The following is a 26606-nucleotide window of genomic DNA, read 5'->3' on the forward strand; positions in this document are numbered from 1 at the left end:
CTAAACTGACAAAATAAGAAACTTGTAATGCTAACACTATATATGGAATCTAGGGAAAAAAAAAAAGGTCATGAAGAACCTAGGGGTAAGACGGGAGTAAAGACACAAAGACACAGACCTACTAGAGAATGGACTTGAGGATATGGGGAGGGGGAAAGGTAAGCTGTGACAAAGTGAGAGAGTGGCATGGACATATATACACTACCAAACGTAAGGTAGATAGCTAGTGGGAAGCAGCCACATAGCACAGGGAGATCAGCTCAGTGCTTTGTGACCACTTAGAGGGGTGGGATAGGGAGGGTGGGAGGGAGGGAGACACAAGAGGGAAGAGATATGGGAACATATGTATATGTATAACTGATTCACTTTGTTATAAAGCAGAAACTAACACACAATTGTAAAGCAATTATACTCCAATAAAGATGTTAAAAAAAAAAAAGACATAGAACGTAAATAGCTTATGGAGCAGATCTGCCAAGAACGCAGAACTGAAAGGTGCAACTGCTTTAAAGAAAGGAGAAAATTATTTACGCTTGAAAAAGGCAAAGCAAAGAACGTGGTAGAGTTGACTGTTCTCAGTGCAAAGGCAAAGTAGCAATCTGAGCTTGGTTGCTTGGCAACGAAGCTGAAGAATCCATATAAGTGGAGAAAGTTCAAGGCAGTTGCACAGAGGGCAGAATTATACTTCATTCAGAGTCAATTCTAATTAAACAAAGTAGTACAATATAAAAATGTCATATATTTCCCCATAGTTCCTGAAGATAGTACATGTACATTATGACAGTTTGTACAAAAGGTGAAAATACAGATGTCTTTTTTCTTTTTAAGTTTCACTGTGTGACATCATTAGGAGAATTCATGAAGCAATATGGAAATATGCATTTCCCTAAGCTTGAAATGACAATAACAGTTGCTGAAGGATATCAAATTGACAATAAGAAAATAAGAGATTTTCCCGGAAACTATACCCCATTCATTTAAAATCAAATGCTCCCTCAGTGGATTGATAAAGCTAAAGGTGATATGCCTTTGCTCCAACTTCAAAGGGATCATCAAGAGTGAGTTTTAAGGCTCTAGGCTAGGAGATGTGTTTTTCATAAAGAGATAAACCATCCAGTGATTAGAAAGAGAGGAAACAATAAATTTTCACTATAACATATGTATCTGCTGAAATGTCTGTTTCTTTTTTTAAAATCACTTCTCAAGTTCATTTTATTTTTCTGTTTACATAAATGATGGGATAGCGATTTCAAATAATTTACCAGTTTTGAAGAATCTCAGAGTAGGGTCAGAACTTTAATTAGCCATTAAAGTACTGGAACATTTTGGACATGCATAAATGCGAGGTAGAAGAGAATTTAGATTAAGAGAAAGAGAGCACAATCTCAGATATGAAGTGATATAAGGAACAATGAATAAATTATTTTGGCCAAGATAAATGTGTACAAAAGCATATGCTGAAAAATATAGCTGAAATTCTGATTGTCATGAGAACAAAGAAAGATTGTAATGACAATGTAGTCTACAGAGTTTGGATGTGATACCATAGGTTGGGAGAAATTATTGAGAATGTTTGAACAAGGATGTTAAAAGGTAAAATCCGTGCTTCAAAAAGATAAGCCTCTCAGATGGATAAATGCTAAACTTGAAATCAGAGAGCGTAAAGGCAAAAAGATCAGTTAGGGAACTATAATAAGGCTCCATAAGAATAATTAAGTCCAGAGTGAAAAAGAGGGAAATGGGAATAAAGAGAATTGGAATGAACTTACATGGCTGGCTCCTCCCCAGCTTCCCTGTTTTAGTTCAAATGGCATCTTGAAAAGGTCTTTCCTTATAAACTGCCTTCACAACTTTCACTTCATGGTCTTGTTTGATTGACTTTGTAGTAACAACCTTTTCACTGAAATTTCCTTGCTTATTTGGGTTTTATTTACTTACCAGCTTTCTCCCCTGAAATGACTCACTGGAACCTAATTGCTGAGGGACCGAGGTACTTTTCTCATTTGTTCACCCTTGATCCAGTGTGTTGGAGAATCTTTCGGATATTCTAGGCACTCAGGAAATGTATGTTGAGAAATAGATGAAAGAGTGAATTGACAGGACTCTGTAAATGATTGTTAAATAAATGAGGAAATCACTGGGATGAATAAGGTCTCTTGAGCTCATGGAGCTTAGATTATAACAAATTGTTTATGACTGATTCAACAAAAAAGAATTGTTACTACAAGGTGGAAAAGAGAAATTTTTTAAATGTTTGTTTTATTGATGTGGTGGTGGTTGATTTTTTTAATCTTAAACTGAAGTTGTAGGATTTCAAATGAATTTGGTGAAGCCTTTGGACTGTACAGCATAATTGCATCTGTGGTTGCATCTGATTCTCAAAATCACCATCTCTTTAACCTGTGTAAATGCTTAACTAACTCTAAGACCCAGTGGCCTTATCCATAAAATGAGAATATTTTTAAGTATTTAGTATGACTCGTTTTTATAGTATCAAATGAGCAAATTCGTGTAAAGTGTTAACTGCAGTGACTGGAACATAGTGATTTCTGATTAAAAACTAGCTATTATTATGAAACAAACAAACAAACACTATGAGCCATTGTGCAGTGATTAAAAGCCTAGATTCAGGAGTGGCACAGCCTTGTTAAGAGTTTGCTGATTACTGATTTCTCCTGGCCTTATTTTTCGTGTTAGGATTCCTTCTTCTTAGGCAACATAACAACAGTTCCAAGCACAGGCTCTGGAGACAGACTGCCTGGTTTTGAATTCTGGCTCTGCAACTCACCTACTTGTGATCTGAGAGAGTTCCTTAAAGTTCTGTGGCTCAGGTTACTAATCTATAAAACACATGTAATAACAGGGCTACCCAGCAGGGTGGTTATGAAGATTAAAAGAGTTTAAAATTGAAAGGTCTGAGCACAGCGCCTTGCACTTGGTAAGAGCTATGTGAGTTGTTAAAGAAAATAAAGATTGACCGTGGTGTTATGTATATATGTGTATGTGTGTGTGTATACATATATATATGTATATCTCACATTTTTTAATTTATTCATTTGATGGTGGGGATTTAGATTGTTTCCATATCTTCATTATTATGAAGAATGCTGCAAAAAAAAAATGACTGTGGGACTACAGACATCTCCTTGAGATAGTGATTTCATATCCTTTGGGTTTATACTCAGAAGTGGGATTGTTGGATCATATGGTAGTTCTATTTTGAATTTTTTTGGGGAAATCTCCACACTGTTTTTGTTAATGGCTATACCAACTTACATTCCCACCAACAGTAAACAAGTGTTCCCTTTTCTCTACATCCTTTTCAACACTTGTGATTGTAAGCTAGGCAAATTTTTATCTTTACATTTTTAGGGGTTTTCATGGCTGTGCCTAACAACTAAACTGACACATGACAAACTAAAAATAAAAGATTGTACAAATTTATAGAAGTTTTACGTGACACAGCAGCCCTGATAAGGAAACGAAGACCCAAAGAAATGATGGAAACTACATCCTTTTATAGTAGGTTGAAAAAAAAGAGACAGTTGTGGAAAAGTAACTAAACTATGTGGGGAGGCTAAAAGAAGACACAAATTATTTTAGCAAGGTCTGTTTTTATAGAATTCTCTCCCACTCAACTTCTTGTCTTTCATGATAAGAATATTACTTTCCTTCTGTCACAAGGAGGACATCTTTCACATGGGAATGTCATCTCTTGCTTTTAAGTAAGAGAAGGTAGGTCAGAGTGGTTTTCTTGAAATTTGCAGTTTTTCAAGTGCCTTTAGTTTGAAATAATCTTATGCCAAAGTGGCATATTTTGAGATGGCATATTCTGCCACTTTTCATTATCTTTTTTTTTGATAATAATTATTTGAACAGGTGTGAGATGACATCTCATTATGGTTTTCATTTGCATTTCCCTCATAATTACTGATATTGAGCACTGTTTCTTATACCTGTTGGCCATCTGTATGTTTTCTTTGGAAAAATGTCTATTTAAGGTCCTTTGCCCATTTTTAGTTGAGTTATTTGGTGTTTTTGCTATTGAGTTTTAGTTCCTTATATATTTTGGAAATTAGTCCCTCATCAGATTTATGGTTTGCAAATATTTTCTCCCATTCTGTAGGTTGCCTTTCACTTTGATAATTGTGTTCTTTGCTGTGCAAAAGCTTTTTAATTTGATATAACAATCCTCCTTGTCTATTTTTGCTTTTGTTGCCTGTGATTTTGGTATCATATCCAAAAATTCATTGCCTACACCAATGTCAAGAAATGTGGCTATGTTTTCTTCTAGTCGTTTTATTATTCCAGGTCTTACAGGAGTTTTATGATTCCATTTAAGTTGCTTTTTGTATATCATGTGCAATAAGGGTCCAATTTCATTCTTTGAATGTGGATATCCAGTTTTCCACCACTATTTATTAAAAGGACTATCTTTCTCTCGTGTGTTCTTGGCACGCTTGTTAAAGATCAGTTGAACGTATAAGGGTGAGTTTATCTTTTTTTCTCTATTCTGTTCCAGTGGTCTACATGTTTGCTTTAATGCCAGTACCACACTGTTTGGATTATTGTAGCTTTGTAATATATTTTGAAATCAGGAAATGTGTGCCTCCAGCTTTGTTCTTTTTGCTCAACATCTACATGAGTAAAACCATATATCTCAAAGATATTCTAGCACTATTAGTTTATCTAAGAATATGCAATACCTTCTTGAACAAGAATTATCATTTAAGCCTCCCTACAGACTTACATTTACAAAACACACACAAACTTATTTCAAAAAGTATGAGTAATAATGAGTAGAGCTCCTTACTATTACCTACCATGTTTTATTTATTGACTTAATGCCTGAATTTCAAGCTTTACCACAGAGTCTGACATTAAGGCTAAATTTGTATCCTTGTTTTGTAAATTCAGTACACTTATATAAGTTAAAAAATATTTAAAACTCAGTACATAGGCATCAAAACACAACAATAAAATCACAGTGAGATATCACTACCAACCCACCACCATGGCTAAAATGGAAAAAGACTGACTACATTCCAATGTGGTTATCAAATAATAACCCTACTGGCAATGTTAAAGAGCTTCTCCACATTCTCGCCAACAGTTAATGTAAAGTAATGTGTTAAATTTTACTAATCTAATGAATGTAGGGCGGTATCTTGCTTCTTTAGTTTGCATTCTCCTTATAATTAATGTGATAATCTATTTAGGCTAATGGAAACTTGTGATATCCACTTCTATAAATTTCATTTTTATTTCCATTATCCATTTATCTGTTGGATTATTGATATTTTCTTTATGACTTGTATGGATTGCTTATATATTTAAAAAATTATTCTTCTGTTAGTTATATATGTTGTAAATATTAACTCCTTACCTGAAAAAAATATCAATTCAATTTACTTATGGAAATTTTCATAAACTGTTTCTAATAAAAAGGTCAAATTTATCAATCTTTATGATTACTGTGTGTTATTTAAGAAACAAAAATATTCTGTTACATTTTTTCCCACAGGCTTTTCTGTACTGTTTGCTTGGTTATCCCATCAATATAACACACATTTAATTTACAACTCTAGAGTAAGACTTCCTATCTCGTACATGTCATTGGTGCCACCTTAGAACAGTGGCTCCCAAAGTGAGGTTTCCAGTTCAGCAGCATCAGCACCGCCTTGGGACTTGTAAGAAATTGAAATTTTCAAGGCTTTCTCTACCTACTGAATCAGAAACTCTTGGGATGAGGCCCAGCAATTTATATTTTAAACATATTTCCTGGTGACTCCTGATGACTCTAAATTTTAAACATATTTCATGCTCAAGTTTAAGAAGGATTTTATTATAATTCTACAACCATGTAATCAGGAAAAGCCAAGGGAGAATCTCAAAGTGTCATAGATTTTATGGCTTTAACAGGTGAGAAAGCACCAAGAAAAGATTTTCCATCAAGGGTAAAAAGTTTTTGAGCTAGAAGAGAAGATTTTAAATCTCTAAAGGTCTAAAGACATGCAAATTCAATTAAATAATATAGTAGCCAAGGTCAACAGAAGAAAAAATAATACACATGTGGCACAGACATTAATATTTTTGATTAAGAAATTGGCACAAATAGGGAATTTTGTGTGCATTTAGTGTTTATGAGCTTTTGGCTGCCTTAAATTGGATTTTCTTGAAAACAAAGACTGAGACCTATCTTAGGAAATAACACTGTGATGCAGACTGTCATTCTAGGGAAACAGAAATAAAGGAAAAGAGGAGTAAGATAGGGACAGAGAAAATACAAGGAAATGCTGATTTGTTGGATGTATCATCTGAGGTCATATGGAACTACTGTCTTCAACCAGCCCACTGGGGGTTTGGAAGGGAGAAGAATTTGCCCTCAGACTTTTGCCAATGGCTCTATGCAGCAGTAATAGGTACTTGAAATACCAATGGTTCTGTTGTGCCACATGAATCAAGTGGCAGAATAACTTCATGGTGGCCTAGATTTCTTGAAGAGATAGTATGAGCAGAGCCTAACAGGAAACTAGAAAGCCAGTTAATGCAGTTCATAAAATCTCCCTTAGCCCTACCCAGGGAATAGGGAAAAGTGAAAAATGGTGGAAACCGCATCTAGAGGAACAAATGAAGAATATCCAGCACATTCTGAAACTATGATTGTATTCCATATGTGTTTCAGTACTGTCGTATATATTTGGGACCCATCATTGAACCAACCCAACAAAAATTTTACTGTCATAGATTTTTCACTGAAGTGGGTAAGGGTATTTCTGTGATCTTGGGCAAATCACTTTACCTATCTAGACCTCTGTTGCTTTATATGTAAAATGGGAATAATAATAGTTCCTACTTCAAAGGGTGTTTGGAGTATTAAAATGAAATTAAACATTTACACAGTGCCTGACAAAAGTACACATTTAGTATATGTTAGGTGTTAATACTGCTGATAATTTAAGAGAATATCTTTTAAGGTGTAGAGGGGAAAAAAAGAAGTTTGGATACATTTGCTGACAACATCAAGATTCTGAAATGTCTGGCTAAGGATTTAGGACTTTTTGATGTATACTATCAGTACCTAGTAAATATCCAAGCAGTACTTACGCTTAATTAATATCATCAATTAGATGGTTGCACAAAGAATTCTTTAGCAATTAATTCAATTGTGGAAATTATTCAGAACAGGGAGAAGTTTCAGCTTGTCACAGTGGTAATTTCAAAATGATGAAATTAGCCTTGTGCCAGTGCAACCCTTAAGGTACTAGAACATGAAAGTATATAGTAGGAAAACCTCAGGCTGATGCAATAAGTTAGAAATAACTGCAAGACACAAAGAATTTTCATGCAGGAGAGAAACATTTTCAGGTTCTACCAATTTGAAGGCTGTTCTCATCTCATCATAATTCAGATGAGAAAATAAATTCACATCCACTTTCACAGCACATCTCAGGGCATGAACAATAATTAAAGATGTCCAATGGGAAGTTCACACAGAGGAAAGCCATTCTTATATAAAAACAAGAAGCAACCATTCTGCAGATTACAGGTTGAACATTTCAGCTGTATGTGAGCCGATACAAGAGTTACTTGAAACCAGAATATCAAGCACTCCAGAAATGCTGCAGATGATGACTCTGCCATTAAAGTGTAAATTTTGAGAACTTTCAGGTGAAGAGACTGAGAATTTTCTGTAATTGATGTAATATGAATTGATCATTACAAAAAGGAGGACAGCTAAGGAAGACAATCAGATAAAATTAAACCAAGAGAATAAAAAGAAAAGTGCAGGGATGTCTTTGCTACCTCCTTATAGGTTTCACCAGTGCATTAGGAAGAAGTGATAGAAATAAAAGCTGATGTGTGAATAATGCAAGGGTCCACTTCTTACACTTGCCTAAGATCTTGCCTTACGTTGGGATGTATATTGTCCAAAATGATACATGGGAGGGATTCAGGAGAGTCAAAGTATTGGTTGAATCTATTAATATATAACACTGTAGGGAAAATTAAAAATAGCTTCCTTTAGATACTCAAAGTAGTCCATGACCCCCCAAATTATCAAGAACTGTTATATAAGCATTATCTGTAGCTATATGTTTAAAATGCTAAAATGCCAAAGATTATTTAAATATACAATTTTTCATGAATTTAAAGAAAATTGTAGGAAGTCTTGTTGGTAAAATTTATAAATGTGAAATTTTACAAATCACAATAAGATAAAGCTTCTAAAATTGTCCATAATATCTCAAAAGTCAAAATTTCAATAAATCCATAAAATTTATGGAAATGTGGAATATGTCAATGATGTGATTTTTTCACATTGATAATACATGAGTAAACTGTGAAAAGTTATATTCAGATAAAGGGGAAAAAATCCTGGAAAAACTGAGTCCAAGGCAATGTCCTGTGATAAAAATTACACATATTTTGAATGATAAATAGAGTCACTGAACGTGTAAATAGTTCAGATTTCTTCTGATCATTAGAGGCAACCAGACAAAGGATCTGTATTTCAGGAAAATGATAACATGATAAAGTACTGGTTTTTCTACTGATAGTAAAGAGGGTGTTACAGTCTATGAAGAAAATATTGCACTGGAACATCCCACCTTCTTGGGATAAAGAAATAAAGAAAATAAAGAAAAAAAATAAAGAAATAAAGAAAATAAAGAAAAAAATAAAGAAAACAGCAGAGCTGCTCTTTGGCATTAATAGCATTATACATGTAGAGTTTATCTAAGAAGATTAAACGAATATATCATCCTCATAATATAAACATTGTGATATTTTAACTAGTCTGTGCAAAAAATATAGTGAATAAGCATGCTGTATCATTCAGGTTTATCAATTTAGCATGTAACAGAAATATAAATAGACTTCAATTAAGAAAATAAAGGATTTATTAGCTCACATATTCTACCTGTAAGAAGGGTGATAGCTGGTTACAGGATACATAGAATCAAGGATTTAAATAGCAAGAATATTTTTCTATGCTTTTCTTTCTGTGGAGCTTTGAAAAGGCCCAATAACACATTTTATTTTCTTCTCATTAAAGGTACTGAATCAACTGAGAATAAATCATAACAGTCAACATTATTACTGATGATGTTAAATTGAAAGATATGGCTTAGATATCACAGCCACATTGACTTTCTAAGTGAACCTCTGATTTAGACAGACTTACCCAGCAGTCACAGGTGATGGTGGGAAAATTATTTTCATCCTGGAGATCATAGCCCTTGCAAGCTGCTCTGTTCCAAAAGGAAGAAGTGGCAGAGCTGAACTGAGTATATCCAATCTTTTTTTTCTTTTTTCAAATGTATCAGTGAATGAACTACTCCATTTCCCTATGTAAGATGGCAGAAAGGTCCATCAGGTTACTTTAATTGATTTTTTTTCCCAAACGAAAGGAAACATGATTTGGGGAGAAGTGGTCCTCACACATTCTACTTCTGTTTACATCTGTTTATATCTAAATGTCATATTCATTCTCTCTTACTGATGATCAGTATGTCATGGTAGAAGTGTGATGACTGGTAGTACCCTACTCACAGCCTCAAAACTCAGTGGCAGAATTACAAAAATAAAAACAAAATAAAATACAAATCAAAAGAACTTGTTTCTTCCAGTTCCAAATGGAACATTTCTATTGAAATAGTTTGGCTTAACTTAGGTCATATGCTTATCTCTTGGAAAGTCACTGGGCACAGTTGAAAGAGGCAATTATCGTTGGCTTGGACTGGGCTTCATGTCCAGTCCTGAGGGCAGGACACGAATATCTTTAACCCTGAGGGCAGGAAAACGAATATCTTTAGAATAACAGAGACGGGAAGTAACAGTGCTGAGTACACAGAGTAATGGCCTTCAAAAATCCCTAAAAACATGTCTTTAGTTTACCTTTCATCCATTAACAAATATTTATCGAATGTCTTATTTATTGATGAGTGCAACACCATCTAATATTTATTTGCACTTCATCCTGAAACTAGATGTCAAGAAGATCTGGATGCTCAGTCTTTGCTAAACAGACCTGCACTGCTCTAAATATATCTATAGTCATTCAGTGCCTTCCATCTGAGAGCACATTTCAGTGTATTTACCAAATTGAATTAAATTGAATCAAGTTAACATTGAGCTTTAAATTCCTCTTCATCTCAGATTCTATGATCCTTCAAACTTAAAAAACAAGTCATACAGAGAAAGACAAATATTATGTGATATAAATCTAAAAAATAATATAAATGAATCTACATACAAAACAGAAACGAACTCACAGACATAGAAAACAAAACAAACTTATGATTACCAAAAGAGAAAGGCGGGGAGAGATACATCAGGAGTATGGGCTTAATATATACAAACTAATATGCATAAAATAGATAAGCAACAAGGATTTACTGTATAACACAGGGGGCTATATTCAATATCTTATAATAACCTATAATGGAAAATAATCTGAAATATACATATAAATGAATCACTTTGCTGTACACCTGAAACTAACACAATATTGTAAATAAACTATACCTCAAAGAAAGAAAAAACTCACCATTAAACAAAAAGCAAATCATAGGACTATTAATAACTTTTCTTCTTTTTTTCCTCATATTCCTCTTTGCTCTCCTTGTTATTTTAATTGCAGTTGACCCATTTACTCTGAATTCTCTTGGACTTTATCAATAACCAAAATGCAGCATGTTTTCTGATATTTAGGAAAGCTAATATAATGTTTGGCTGATTCATGCTTACTAGGAAATTCCATAGTCATATAATGCGAATAACTTCTCAGAGTATAAAAGTCAGCATTTAAGTATTTTCCTCACATTATCCATAGAGAGTCCTATGAAGGCAAGTGAAGACATGTTTATGTATGGAAGAATGCTCATAGAAATTTTAGATAATGAGTTTAAAATCTAGAAGTGGTGGTAAGTTTATTTTTTCTGTTGTTTTGAGACTTGAAAAGTATTATATCATGACAAAAATTGCAATTTATATAAGAATTTCTAGAAAGAGAATTAATTTTTGCACTCAAAATTTATATTTGATATCAATACTATACTTTTCATACACACCAAGGACATCAGACTAAATAAGACAAGCAAGGACAATTCTCTTATGGAGTTTACATTTTAGTGGGATAAACAAACAACAAACAATTAATAAGATAATTTTACGTAGTCTTAAGAGCTCTGATGTGAGACAGCCAGTGTGTGGATGAACCATGCTGGGAGGTGTATATGGTAGTTTTTGCCAGGTCAAGATAAGAGATTTGGATGTTATTTTATGAGTGAATGAATGTTACAAAAGAGTTTTTATCAAAGACGTAATTTGATGTGATTATGTTTATTCTTTGTTCTGATATTATTGTTTGATATTAATGTAATCAATCTTTCTTTTGATTCGTGTTTGCATGATATATGTATTTATTTCTATCCTTTTACTTTTAACCTACTTCTATCATTATACTTGAAGTGAGTTTCTTAGAGAAAGTAAGTAATTTTTAACCAACCTGATGATCTTTATATTGTAATTGTTGTGCTTAAACTTTTAATGAAATTATATTTTTAATATAATTATTGATGTGAATTTAGGTCTACCAATTTTTATTTGTTTTTTTGTTTGTTCCCTCTGTTTCTTGCTCCTCTGTTTCCCATTTTCTGCCTTCTTTGGGATTACTTCAACCTTCTGAGTATCCCATTTTAACTTATTAACTATATTTTTACTATATCTCTTTGGATCATTTTACGTTTAGTGTTTGATGTAATAATCATAATATACATACTTAAGTTTTCAAAGTCTACTTAGAACCAGTATTTTACCATTTCAAGTGAACTATAGAAAATTTACATCTACATATATTTAAACAGCTTTATACAACATCAAACATCAAATATATTTAAATAACTCAAGAGGAGAATAATAGTTTATTACATATATCCAAGCACCACATGCATTACTTATTCATTCTGTTTTATAATTTGCTGACTTTTTTTTTAGGTATTATAATGATTCCTGGTTTGTTTGTTTGCTTATTTATTTAATCGAAGTAAAATTGACATATAACATTATGTTAGTTTCAGGCGTACAACATAATGATTCAAAATTTGCATATACTGGGAAATGATCACCACAATAAGTCAATTTACGAATTGTCATTATTCATTCTTGATAGTCTAAATTTCCTTCTAGTATCATTTCCTTTCTGTCTAAAGGTATTCTAGCAATTTCTTAGGGTAGATCTTCTGGTGATTTTTTTAGTTTTCCTTTATTTGAGAATAACAATTTCATGTTCATTCTTGAAGAATATTTCTAGTTGATATAAAATTATAGGTTTTAAATTCTTTTCATCAGCACTCTAAAAATGATGTTCCACTTATTTTTTTCCTGTTTTCCATAGTTTCTGAGGAGAAATCTACAGTCCTTCAAATTATCTTCTTCTATAAGTGCATTGTTTTCCTCTGATTTTAGGATGTTTTTCTCTCTTTAGTTTTCAGCTGTTTTATTAAGATGTGTTTGGATGTGGGTTTCTTTAAGATTACCTTTTCTGAGGATTCCCTGAGCTTCTTGAATTTGTAGGTTTATGTCTTTTACTAATTTGGAAAGTTTTATGTCATTATTTCTCCATTGTTTTCTTTCTGCATGGGTTTTCCTGTCTTTACTCAACTCGACACAAAATTTATAACTTTTGTTACTGTCCCACGTGTCACTGGTGTTTTCTTTATTTTTTCAATCTTTTACCTTTTTTGTCCAGATAGGATAATTTCTACTGTTCTATCTTCAAGTTCAGTGACTTTTCTCTTTCATCTCATCTTAGCTACTGAGTCCATACAGTGAGGACATTGTTGTCACTGCTGTTGTCTTTTAGTCACTCTTATTTTTTGAGTATTTCATAGTACAGGTATTCCCTAATTTCCAAAGTCTTGCTTTATGCTGCTTTACTTTTAGGAAAGACCAACAAGAGTACCTGTTGTCACTAAGCAATAGAAATCTGCAGAGAGGATTTTTGCTTTCACAAAAAAAGGGTGGAAAGTGAAAATTCTGATAGCTTTCAGCTTTGTTTTTCAGGGAGATGTTATTGAAGGAGAGCCACCCAGCAGCAAAAGTGGCACCACCAAGCTCCTTCCCTGGGAACCACACTCAGCATGTCAACATCAAGCAGGCACAGTTCTGAACTGTGTCTGAGAACATCTGTGCTTCATCTACATTTATTTTGTGCATCCGTTAGCAAGACGTGTCCTAAGGTAGTGCTTCTTAGCTTTACATCATTTCAGCTCAGGAAAGGTTTCATAGGAATCCTGTTTTCCGAAAGCAGGAGAAACCTGGAGTTGCTTTTAAAATCTTTAATGGATACTTACAACATCTATGTCATCTCAGTGTTGACAAATATTAGTGATCTTTTCTCATGTGAGATGAAATTTTCCTGACTCTTTATATTCCAAGTAATTTTAGATTATGTCCTGGATTTTTTGTATAATACGTTATACAATACTGGCTCTTACTTAAATCTTTTGAAGTATGTTATTTCTGTTTTAGCAGACAGTCAAACCCTTTGGACTCAGGCTGCAAGTCCTGACCAGCTTTTTCTGTGTTCTGATTGTAATATCAGTTCTGTTTTTTCAAAGTCTTTGCAGTGCTATTTGAATATGGCCGGAATGTGAGATACTCAGTTGTCAGTCTGGGATCTTGGCAGCAATACACCTTTTAGTTCAGTTCTAAAAAAATCTTTGTGATAGCATTTACTATCAGATTCATAAGACCTGAAGAGTTTATAAGCAACTTTATGGCGTCACTTTGCAAAGCTTCTCCTCCTCAGCAATCTCCGTGGTACTTACTGGTTCCCCAGAGGTCCCCATTTTTGTCCTTTTTCCAGAAAGCTCAGGTTGTATGTAACCTGCTTTGTCACACACTACTTGCATTGAAGGAATGCAGTAGCATTCCTGTCCAGAGCCAAGCTGCCGGATGTCAGAGAGAGAAAAAAACCAATTGAGGTTTGCACTCCTGGGATGACCATATCTGCAATTGGAGAGGAAGGTTCCCCTTCTTCAGAGTTTTAATACCTGTGGTTCTTTGATGCCTCTATTGTCACTGTCAGGAGATCCTTATGCCATTCTTTGAGCTTGAACTTCAGGATTTTTCTCTGTCTGTGCTGATGTTCCTACTGGGTTTTGGGTTGCCTTATGTCCAGAATAGAAGATATTAAATTGAAAAGAAGATACTGCTTTAGTATTACTTTAAAATGATTCTTGATTTCTTGAGAAACCTCCATACTGTTTTCCACAGTGGCTGCACCAATTTACATTCTCACCAACAGTGCGCCCAGGTGTCCTTTTCTCCACACCCTCGACAGCACTTGAAATCTCTTGTCTTTTAGATAACAGACCTTCTAACAGGTGTGAGAAGACATATTGTGGTTTTGATCTGCATTTATGGACTGACTTGAATGAGGAAAGACCTTCCGCCGCATGTGGGACATGCTAGAGCCTGAACGGACCTTGGGTCTAGTGGGGCAGGGCGCCGAGTGCAGGAGCTGGTGGTGGCTTGAGATGAAAGGGTGAGGTGTTATTTTTCTTCCACTCGAGATGCTGGGGTCCACAACATCAATAAGTACTTGTCTGTAAGGATGGTTTAGATCCTCAGTTGCTCCTCTAGGTCCAGCAACAAGGGACCAGGGCAGGCAGCCGTAGTAGGTAGAGCTGTGGTTTGCACACACTTGGCTGTGGGGACAAGCAGAAAGAGCTTGTGCACGGCAGAAACTGGCTGTGGACACTGTAAGAAAATATTAAACAGAAACCTCAGTTAAACAGTTGGGAGAACAGAATGGAGAGCTCTCCAGAGCTGAGACCATAGCGGAGCTCAACAGGAAGAAGAAAGACTGCTCTTCTTTCCTGGCAAGGACTCAGCCAATGAAAAGTCATGGACTGTCTTTGATTATGTCAGCCCTTCCAATGTTCTTTTCCCCTCCATTGCCTTGGGGGAACTTGTTTACCATGGTTGCAGACCCTGAACTGCAATTCTCTGCTGATCCCAATAAACCCATCTTCGCTGGAAAAATATCTGGCAGTCTATGTATTTTAGGCCAACAATACACATGCAGCGTCAGCAGCAAGGGCCTGAATTGGCAACTGCATGGGACCCAGCTGCCGGGGTGCACTCCTGCAGCTGCAGGGTCTTGCCACGGGGGTGCATATAGCAGTGGAGGTACTGCTGTGACAGGTTTCAGGCTAGACGGCTAACAGGTGAGCCCAGCAGTGTAGGCCAGTGAGCGGAAATAGACCCAAATCTGGGCTCACAGGCAGCAAATCCATCAGCATCCAGGGCTGGGATTGCAGGGTGTCACCGTGGATGCACACACAGTAATGGACCCTGGTGATGGGAATCATGCAGGGCACCATGCAGGTGAACAGCTGGTGGGGTGGGGCTGTCTGCCAATTCGGATCCTGGGCTCATGCTGGGGCTGGGGCTGGAGGGAACAAAGAGGGATTCAGGAGGCTGTCATCTGCAAACTTGAATCTCTGTGGGGTGAAAATGGGTGAAATCTGTAGGTCATCCACAGCGACTGTCCTGAGGAGGTTAGTTTTCTCAGTGACAAGAACTGCTGGGGTCCTCTGCAGAGCAGGTCACTGGGAATTGTCATTTCTACAGCTACGTGGCTGATTTGGTAGCCTCTTCTCTTCTTCCTTGCTCCTAGCCATCTATGTAGCATGTCTCACCTTGGCCAGTCTCTGTGTGGGGTAAAAGCAAAGGGGGTTCCTCATGCAAAGCCCCAGAAGACTGGGGAAGCTGGTCACCTAACCTGCTTTTCCTTTCCAAGTGAGAGGAACTGTTTCTAGCTGGGTTCTTCCCTCTTGGCCCTGAACAGTGCTGGGCAGGGGAACGAGGTGATGCAGGTGAGATGAAGCTGTTCTTTCTTCCCTTTTTGTGCGTTATTCTCAGGTTATTTGTTCCACTGAGTTGCTGAAGTTTCTTAAGTAGATTCCTGAGCTCTCCCAGAACTATTTTTGTTCATGGATAGCTGTCTAACTATTGATCCTTGTTGGGGGCTAAAGGCTGGGGTCTCCAACTCCACTATTTTAGTGGTGCCACTTCTCTTAACTCTTACTGACGTCATTATAAGTCACCTGTGTCTCCAAAGAACTCCAGAAGGTGCTCTCGCAAAGCTCAACTGTAGTCTGTGTTCTTAATGTTATGCTATGCTTAGTCTGTAACATAATAAATATTTAAGAGTGATAGAAAAGAGACTAGTCTTTGGGTCATGCCTCATATAAGTTAAGTTATGATAGGGGATGAGTACTGATAAGAACACTGAGACTAATCGAATGGTAATTTTTGGATATTTGACTGATTTTTTTCACAGATCAGCAGTAGGGATCTACAGCATTTCCTTGACCAAGAGAGTGACATGATAAACAACAATTTTGGGAAATTGATCTGGAAGTATAACATGTGCTGGACAGGGATTGGGAAATTGATCTGGAAGTATAACTTGCGCTGGACGGGGGAGACACTAAAGATTGAAACAGTATATTCAGAATCAATAGAGGTGGGATATAATGAGAACTGGTGATAATAGAAATGAAGAATAGTGGGTCATTCTCAGAGATATTTTAAGGTAAAATTAGTAGTTATCAGGCATTTTGAACTTGAAAGAGAAGAAAATATTTTAGATATGTGGATTCTGAAATGCCCTAGAGATAGTCAAGGGAGACATTATCTGCATGCTTCTGAAAATTTGATAGTAGAATCCAGATAAGAGTCTAAGACCATTAAAATACATAAACATCACTCCAAACAGTGACTGAAGTGATGGAAAAGAGGAAGAAAATGGTACATGTCATTGGAAAGCCTGATATTTTGGGTGGAGAGTACTGTGTATCTTAATGTCTGTTTGGAATACAAGAAAGCTCTTAAGTAAAAATGCCTTTGACAGTTTGAAAGATACTTTTAAAAATATGTTTTCTTCATCTTAATGCACTTTGATTGCATTTTAGAAGGGATTATTTTACTTCCCTTACAATATTGTTGAATTTCTCTGTGTAATTAGACTTAAGTGATTTAAAGTGCTACCTCAGACTTAAGAACCTTAGTCATTTTTTTTTAATGGTAAAAATTATGTCATGGAAAATGAAGTTTTTTATCTTTTATTTGTTTTTCTTTCTTTAATTCAACTGTTTTAAAATGTCATCCTTTCTTATAAAAGTGAATATTTGGATATCTGTTCTCTTTTTCTAGAGCAAGGATAATAATAATGTTAAACTAATATTTAAATCCTATTCTGAATTAAGCATATCTCCACATATTGGTAATAATTCATGTTTATGTTTTAGATGTTCAATTCCCCTCTGTGATTTTAAGACACACTGAGTCCTGAGAAAATAATTTAATGAAATTATTATTTTTATGTGTAGTTGAATTTAATGTTCAAATACATTAAACTGATTATGAAAAAAATGGTAGCCAACTTCAGTAATGAATAAATAGTGATGTCATCTATTATTGTTTAGAATTAACTTTAGGGAACATAATGAACTAGTAGTTATGCTGAAAAGAACTAAGAACGATGACTGCCAATACCAATTTACATTTGTGCTTTCATTTTGTAAATTGTTTTAGATTAAAGGATTTTTTACCTTTGTTGCTGCGCATGCGTTTTCTCTAGTTGCAGAGAGCAGAGGCTAACCTTCGTCGCGGCACGCAAGCTTCTCATTGCAGTGGCTTCCCTTGTTGTGAAACAAGGGCTCTATGTGCACAGGCTTCAGTAGTTGCAGCACATGGGCTCAGTGATGGTGGCACGAGGGCCCTAGAGCACGCAGGCTTCAGCAGTTGCATTGCTTGGGCTCAGTAGTTGTGGCGCACAGGCTCTAGAGCACATGCTCAGTAGTTGTGGCCCATAGGCTTAGTTGCTCCACAGCATGTGGGATCTTCCCAGACCAGGGATCGAACCCATGTCCCCTGCATTGGCAAGTGGATTCTCAACCACTGTGCCACCAGGGAAGTCCTATAAATACAGATTTTGAGTTCAAAATTACAAACAGGTTGTTTTTGATAAATGCATCTCATTTTTGGTAATCATGAAATATATGCACCATACATTTGAATGTTGAAATGGATTATTTATATTACAATATAAACTCTAAAATTTTGACAGTAAAAATGTTTTCATTCAGAATAAGTTCCCATACAAATTTCATAGAGGCTATTTACTAATAAATAGTATTTGGATAATAATCAAAAATAAGAACTAAAAAATTGTACAGATTAATTATTTTTCCTAATATATCATGTGCAAATAAAACTCTTTATTTTGACATACGTAGAAATCTGAAGCTAAAATTTCCTGCACTAATATAATACATCCAAGTTTCCAACACACACAAAAACTTGTAGACTACTATAATACAAATAATCCCAGGGTAAAATTGTATTGTTGTTTTTTTCAACATCTGAATTATCTTTTTGAAATCAAGAAGTATCAAAAATTTGAAGACACACATGAAACATAGATTATCTCAATAGTTTTGTTGTGATGTCAAACCAACAAGACAAGGTGTAATTTCCTTTTGGTTTCACTTTATAGGCCAATCTAGGACTCATTTGGATGAAGGCCAAATTTTATTTCTACTTTTATTTTGTTTTCTCACATAAACCTTTGTTTATTGCTTCTGGAGTTCAAACTGAAATAAATTTCTGACAGTTCTCCAAGGATTCAGGTTCTGAGATTTATTTGATATCTTTACATTGGATAAAACACATTTTTTTTAATATCTTATTCTTACAAGATACCTAAGGAAAGTATTGCTGACTCTAACTCAAATATCTCTTAACCAAAGGAGGTAGAGCTATTCATACTCACATTCCTTTCATTTATTGTTTTAAATTAAACAAACAACAATAGGGAAAATATTAAAATGGAATTAAAAGTTTGAACTCAAAAGAAACTCTATCCCACAGCTTTTTGACACAATGAGTATGTAATCACAGGAGGGCTTGGCATATCTTTATTCATTATGACAATTTGTCTTCAAGCTGTTCATGATTTCCTAACAACTGACAGGTGTCATGGAGATGCCAGTAACAAGGGGATCATGAAGATGTTCTTTTTTATGAAGTTCAATCTATAGCTGTTTAAAGACAACTTGATCTAACATAGTAATGCTTTAATGAAAACAGCAAAAACACTATTTGGCTCAATTTACAGACTTGAAATAGAGAATTATGTCAGATAAGTTGTGGTTTGCCTGTTGGATGGTTGGGTGGGTAGTGGTCAGTTTTTTGACTGAAGTAAAGTGTGAATAGAGAAAATCATAATAAAATGGCAAAACTGGGGTATACACTTACAGAGAGCCAGCCAAGCCTACAAGAGTCAATAAGTCCTGAAAATATAATACCCTACCCTTGTTTTATTTAATTTTTAAAGTGGAAATATGATCCTCTGTGCCACCAAGCTTGCATCTATGTGTCAAGATTATTTTTTCATCTTTTTCTGGGAAAATTCAAACCTTTTCTGAAATCAGTGTCTTTTTGTACTCTAGCTATTTGGGTACATATACCATGACAGAAAATAGATATCTAATATCTGAAAAGTATCTTGTGCTTTTTATTGGAATAATTTCTTTCATTTATTCATTTTTTAAGGTTGAAATAGATAGTGTTTTACTGTGTCATAACTATCAACTAAGTAGGAGGTTATATAATATATTTAAATTACAGATATTTCAGTAGTTAATTCTTATCAAAGTGAGATTCATTCTTTCTAGAACATTCAAATAACCATTATGTGTTGTAATGGCAACTTAATGTGGATGGCATTATCTCAGTTGTGAGTAGTATTCTTAAAATAACAAGATTAATTTAAATATTTATAGGTGTGAGTTCATACATTTGAAGATGAAATTTAAATTAAAATGATGAATTTAAAAAACACAGTGTACTGAAGAGGTAGCAATAGTTATTAGTTTTTTAAATGCGCTTTATTTTTTAATAAAATAATTTTGGCTGTACAGAAATAAATGTGTTATTCAGGCATAACGATGGTCTTTAAAGCTGACACAATATTCAATGTTGATTGCATTAACTATTACCTGCATTCATTAGAAACCCACTAATGACCCTATGAGACACAGGTATTAAGTACTCACAAAGGTACATATATACACACATATGTAGCCCAGATTCAAATACACGTTTAAGGAATCTTAAACAACTAAAATATTATCAGAGAAAAGTTACTTTATGTTTCTTCAGACATAGAATTAACATTGTGTGTAACCAAAATATCTTACATTCCTCATCCAGCCATTTAAATTTTTAAAAAAATATATAATGTAATATAATGTAACTGAGTTATAAACCTAAACATCAAACATAAGATTGTCTCTTAGGGCAGGACTGTTCTTCCCAGTTCCAGCTCACAATAGAAGGCAAACAGTTGCTTCTCTCCTGGCATGTTGGCAGTGATCCTCACCCAGGAGGCTGGGACACCCTCAAGCAAATACTATCCTGCTTTATAAGCACTGATCGGTTGGGCTTTACCTCCTACGACTCCTCTATTTGTTTACTACTTCCTGGCTATACTGGCCAACTTGTGTGTCCTCAAATACCTTGGAATCATTACCCACATCAGAGTCTTTACCTCTAGTTACAAAGCTCTTTTCTCAGATAGATGTATGGCTCACTCCATCACTTATGTGTTGTAACATTATCTTCTCAGAAGCTCTTTTCTGACTACCCAATTCAAATTGCAACACTTCTCTCACCCCAGGTCCTTGAATAATTCTTTTTCTTTGCAGCACTTACTACCATCTGATTTACTATATATTATAAATAAATTTTTGCTTATTGTCTCTTTCTCCCCTGTGAGAATTTAAACCCAATGGGGACAAAAACTTTTATTAATTCAGACAAGAACAAGGCTAACATATATTAGGTGCTCAGAAAACATTTGTTGAATAAATAAATGGAAGCAAATAGAATGTACTGAGCGCTACTATACTCAGATTATGTTTAATACATTACCGCTTCCACCCAGTTTCACCTATTACTAACATCTTGCATTAGTGTAATACATTTGTGACAAATGATAAGCCAGTATGAATGCATTTTTATTAATTGAAGTCCATAGTTTATAGTTCACTCTTTGTGTTGTACAGTTCCATGGATTTTGACAGGTGTGTAATGACATGTATCCACCAACAGAGTATTAAAAGAATACTTTCATTTCCTTAAAAATGCTCTGTGCCGGCTTCCCTGGTGGCACAGTGGTTGAGAGTCCACCTGCCGATGCAGGGGACATGGGTTCGCCCCGGGTCCGGGAAGATCCCACATGCCGCGGAGCGATTGGGCCCATGAGCCATGGCCACTGAGCCTGCACATCTGGAGCCTGTGCTCTGCAACGGGAGAGGCCACAGCAGTGAGAGGCCAGCGTACCGAAAAAAAAAAAAAAAAAGCTCTGTGCTCCACCAATTCACCTCTCCTTCCGTCACTCAATCCTCTATCAAGTACTAATCTTTTTTTGTATGCATAGTTTTGCCTTTTGCAGGATGATGTAGTTAGAGACACATACTACATAGCCTTTTCGGTTTGGCTTCTTTCACTTAGCAATATGCATTTAAGATTTCTCCATGTCTTTTTTATGGCTTGATAGCTTATTTCTTTTAATGCTGACTAATATTCAGTTATATGGGGGTATCACAGTTTGTTTTTCCATCTATCTCTTGAAGGATATTTTAGTTGCTTCCAAGTTTTATTAATTGTGACTAAAACTGCTATAAACATTTGTATGCAGGTTATGTGTAGACAAAGATTTTTAACTCTTTTAAGTAAATACTAAGGAGCATGATTGCTGAATTATATGGTAAGAGAATGTTTAATTTTTGTAGGAAACTGCCAAGCCGTCTGTTAAAGTGGCTGTACCATTTTACATCATCACCAACAATGAATGAGAGTTCCTGTTGCCTTGTATCCTCACCAGCATTTGCTGTTGTTAATGTTTTCTAGTAGATGTGTAATGGTATCTCATTGCTGTTTTAATTTGCAGTTCCCTAATAAAATACAATGTGGAATATCCTTTCATATGTTTCTATCTGTATATCTTCTTTCACGAGGTGCCTGTTCAGCTTTTTGGCCCACCTTTTTTTTTTTTGGCCGTATCCTGCAGCAGGTGGGATCTTAGCTCCCCCGACTAGGGATCAAAACCACACCCCGCATTGGAAGTGCTGAGTCTCAACCACTGGACCGCCCACTTTTTAATTAGGTCATTTATTTTCTTACCATTGACTTTAAAGTGTTCTTGGTACATGTTAAATACTAGTCCTTTAACGGATATCTGCTTTACAAATATCATCTCTCAGGGTGTGGCTTGTCTTTTTATTATCTTAACAATGGCTTAGGCAGAGCAAAAGTTTTTAATTTGAACAAACTCCAACTTAATAATTTTTTCTTTCATGGATCATGATTTTGGTGTTATATCTAAAAAATCTTCACCAGAGTCACCTAAATTTTTCTTATATTCTAGGAGCTTTCTAGTTTTGCACTTTACTTTGGATATGTGATCGATTTTGAATTATTTATTCTGAAAGTTGTAACATCTCTGTCTAGATTCTTTTTGTGGCATGTGGATGTCCAGTTGTTGAGAAGACTACCCTTTCTCCACTGAATTCCCTTTACTTCTTTATTCAAAGACCGACTGACTCTATGTAGGTCTACTTTGTGTAGGTCTATATTTGTGTAGGTCTACTTCTAAGCTGTCTATTCATTCCATTGATCAATATATCTATTCTTTTGTTAATACCACACTGTCTCGATTACTTATATTTATAGTAAGTGTTGAAAGCAGATGGCATTCATCCTCCACCTTTGTTCTGCTTCAATATTGTTTTGGTTATGCTGAGTTTTTTGCCTTTTCATTTAAAGTTTAGAATCAGTTTGTCAATAGCCACAAAATAATTTACTGACATTTTGATTGGGTTTGTGTTAAATCTACAGATCAATTTTGGAAGAACTGATATCTTGACAGTATTTAGTATTACTAATCATGTACATAGAATATCTCTGCATTTAATTAGATCTTCTTTGACTTCTATCATCAGAATTTTGTTTTTCTCATATAGATCTTATACATATTTTGTTAGATTTATAACTATTTCATTTTTGTTGGTGAGAATGTAAATGATACTGTGTTTCTAATTTCAAATTCCAATTGTTCCTTAATGCTATATAAGAAAGAAATTAAATTTGTATTAACCTTGAATACTACAATCTTACTATAATTGTGTATTAGTTCCACTGTCCTTTATTTTTAAATTTCTTTCCTTAGCAGGCTATTTTTACTTCCTTGAAAGCATCATGTTCTTTCTAATTTAAGTATATTCACGTGTGCTGTCCTCAAGACCTGAAACACACTGTTCTGCTTTGTTTCCGCCTTCTAAGACCATAGTAATCTTTCAAGTCTTTGCTTGATATATTAACAAAGATTTATCTAAACTGTTCTTTCCCACCCATATAAAAAGAGATTAATGTAAATCCTCAATTTATATGCCTCTGTAATGCTTTAAATTTCTCCTGCCTGACAATTAACTATAGTCATAGTTATGTATCTATCTTCTCTCCTGCCTGACAATTAACTATAGTCATAGTTATGTATCTACCTTATCAGACTAGAATATTTTAGAGGCAGATGTTATGCTTGTTCTGCACATTGCCACTTTTCCATTTCTTAGGTAACAGGCCTTTAACTACGTACTACTGATACATTAAGTAGCACCAAATTCTTACATGACTGCATAAGTCTTTCACATGGGGGTATTTTTGAAACTGTGGAGACACAATATTCTCTAGTTTTCCTTTCCTGTCTAGATTCTAACAAATCCAATAGTAATGCTTTGAATTTTCAATACGTTGTTTGAAGATACATTATTTCACTCAATCCACAAAAACCAGTCTGTATCTTCTCACTCTTCACCATCCTAATTTTTGCTGACATCCAAAAGAAAAATTTATTTTTAAAGTTTTCATCATATTCATCTGCCTCCTTTTCCCTCCTTGCGATTAAATGTTTTCTGAGTTTCAGTTCATGGAACTCAACATGATTAAAACTGTCATATATGTTACATATGTGAAAGATGCTATATCTAGTCATGATGGTTGGAGAATTAGTTAATTTAATATATATTTGGAATACATGAATAATCTTTGAATCACAGAGTATAATAATATTGTTCCCTCACCCCTAGAAAGAATAAAACACAGAAAATAGTAAGCCTCATCAATGTGATGGACTTCTTGTCATCTAGAAAGTATTTTGGACCCAAATTACAAAGCCATCAAATAATTAAAGTGTATCATGACTATATTTGACATGTTAATTTCTTTGTTGCTGTTGTATCTGATTCTTTCTGTAGTTTAATGGGGTAGATTTTAGTCTATGTACAATATTAGTCTTAACATTCCCCATATTGGAAACAAAGATATAGAAATTATGTTCTTTTTTTTTTTCTATTTTCTCTTGAAAGTTCAAACTCAGAATGCTCCTAAATACTGTTTTTTCTTTCATTCTATCAGTTATAAAAATGAGAGATATATTAGAACTGGAGACAAAATATAGGCAAAACCTCATATCTAACATATATTCCCTATGAATTAACTCCTGTGTTTTTGCAAACTACAATATCTAATATGAGTTACTGAAACTGCCTTAATTCTTTGTCACTTTGCATACTAACTATTCACCACCATTCATTTTAATTATTTAATTCTTTCTATAATTTACATACAAATAGCATAAAATAAGAACAAAAATAAAGTCCTTTTATTCAAGGAACTACAGACAGCTAGGGGAGAAAGACAAACTGATGTGATCGATCCTGTGACAGAGGCAAAGTGTCCTGGGACAGGAGGGATACCCACCCTGTGATGTGTGGTATGGAGTATAGAGCTAGGACATTCTTCCAGACCTGGTCACATATGGTGTGCTTTGAGTCCCTCTAGCCATGCAAATCTCTCCCCACCACCCATGCAAAATGTTGTGCTGGGATTAAATCTTAAAGTGACCTTGGTAAGTATTTAGAGTTATAAAGTTGCTAGCACTCAGATTACTGGGCCTTCAATAATTTCTTTGAGCTCTCATGTGTGTCACACAAAGATTCACAGCACTGAGAGTTATATTTTATAATATAAAAAAATATTATATATTTATATATATATAAATATATATATTAATTAAACTTGATTAAAAATTACTTGTTGCCATATCTGCTATTTTCAAAGAATTATGGTAGGTGTTCATAGAATGCAAGATGAGGAGGAAATATAATTCCTGCTCTGACTAAATGTAAAATCCAATGGGAGAATTTCCTCTGGCTTACCTCAATTTATTTATAGAAAAGAGTGCAAAAATGATTTCAGCAGACATTTTTTCTTAGTTGATTTGCATATAATTATTTAATTATTCTATAGGGGTAGTCTTATTTGAAGATTTTTTTTTTTTTTTTTTTTGCGGTACGCGGGCCTCTCACTGTTGTGGCCTCTCCCGTTGCAGAGCACAGGCTCCGGACATGCAAGCTCAGCGGCCATGGCTCACGGGCCCAGCCGCTCCGCGGCATGAAGGATCTTCCCAGACCGGGGCACGAACCCGTGTTCCCTGCATTGGCAGGCGGACTCAACCACTGCGCCACCAGGGAAGCCCTGAAGATGTTTTTTTTTTATTTTTATTTTATTTTATTTTATTTTTTTTCCTGAAGATGTTTTTAATAAACACATTTTACTTCTAGGTTGAAATCAATACTTAAATGTTACAGAATTTGTAAAATGGTTGAGCATGCTCTGTAACTTACATTGTAAGTTGTAACAGGTATTTTGAAGGTGTACTATTGAATTTAGAAAAAAATAAAAGAAGGGGGTAAGAAAGAGATAATCTTGTGATAAGATCCAGTTCACTACAAGTGTAATTTGTTAAGTGAAACCTTGCTGAGGTGAGGGCAGTGCTCCTGGGGTGCTACTAAATAGAGACAGCATGGCAGCTGCCCTTTCTTTGCCATGATAATAATAGTAACAGGACTCTTACTTTCAATCATGACATTGGGATGACTGACAGGCAGCCCTGGAGAAATGCTTTAGAATGACCACCTTGGGCTCCAGGACTCCCAGCAAAGGGACACAGTTGTTGATAGCATTATTGTAATTATTGTCCACCAGGGTTACTTGACCATTTAGCTGGAACATTTTTTTTTTATCTGGCATTATTTACATCTAAAAATGCAACTGTCAGTAAGTTGAGGGAAAGGTAAATCTTAGGGAAACATTTATGTCATTTCAAAACTTAAAATTTCAAATCCACTCACATTTTATTAACTCAAAGCTTTGAATATGACAAAAATGGTTGATTTGTGGAGAAAGCAAAAGGGGGATTATGTTGGGTTAATTCTTTTTTTTCAGTATTATTCATTCAATAAATGTTATTTACTGATTTTTTTTTGATATGTACAAGGAAGGCAGCCGGGCTGAGTCTGCACAGAGTTGACAGTTATGCCACAAGAAGAAGGAAGAGGGACCCTGAGGTGGGGGGCGGAGGAGGAGAACTTAAACAAAATTAAATTTTATTCATTTAACAG

The sequence above is a fragment of the Stenella coeruleoalba genome (genome assembly GCF_951394435.1).
Source record: "Stenella coeruleoalba genome assembly, chromosome: 1".
Classification (NCBI taxonomy): domain Eukaryota; kingdom Metazoa; phylum Chordata; class Mammalia; order Artiodactyla; family Delphinidae; genus Stenella; species Stenella coeruleoalba.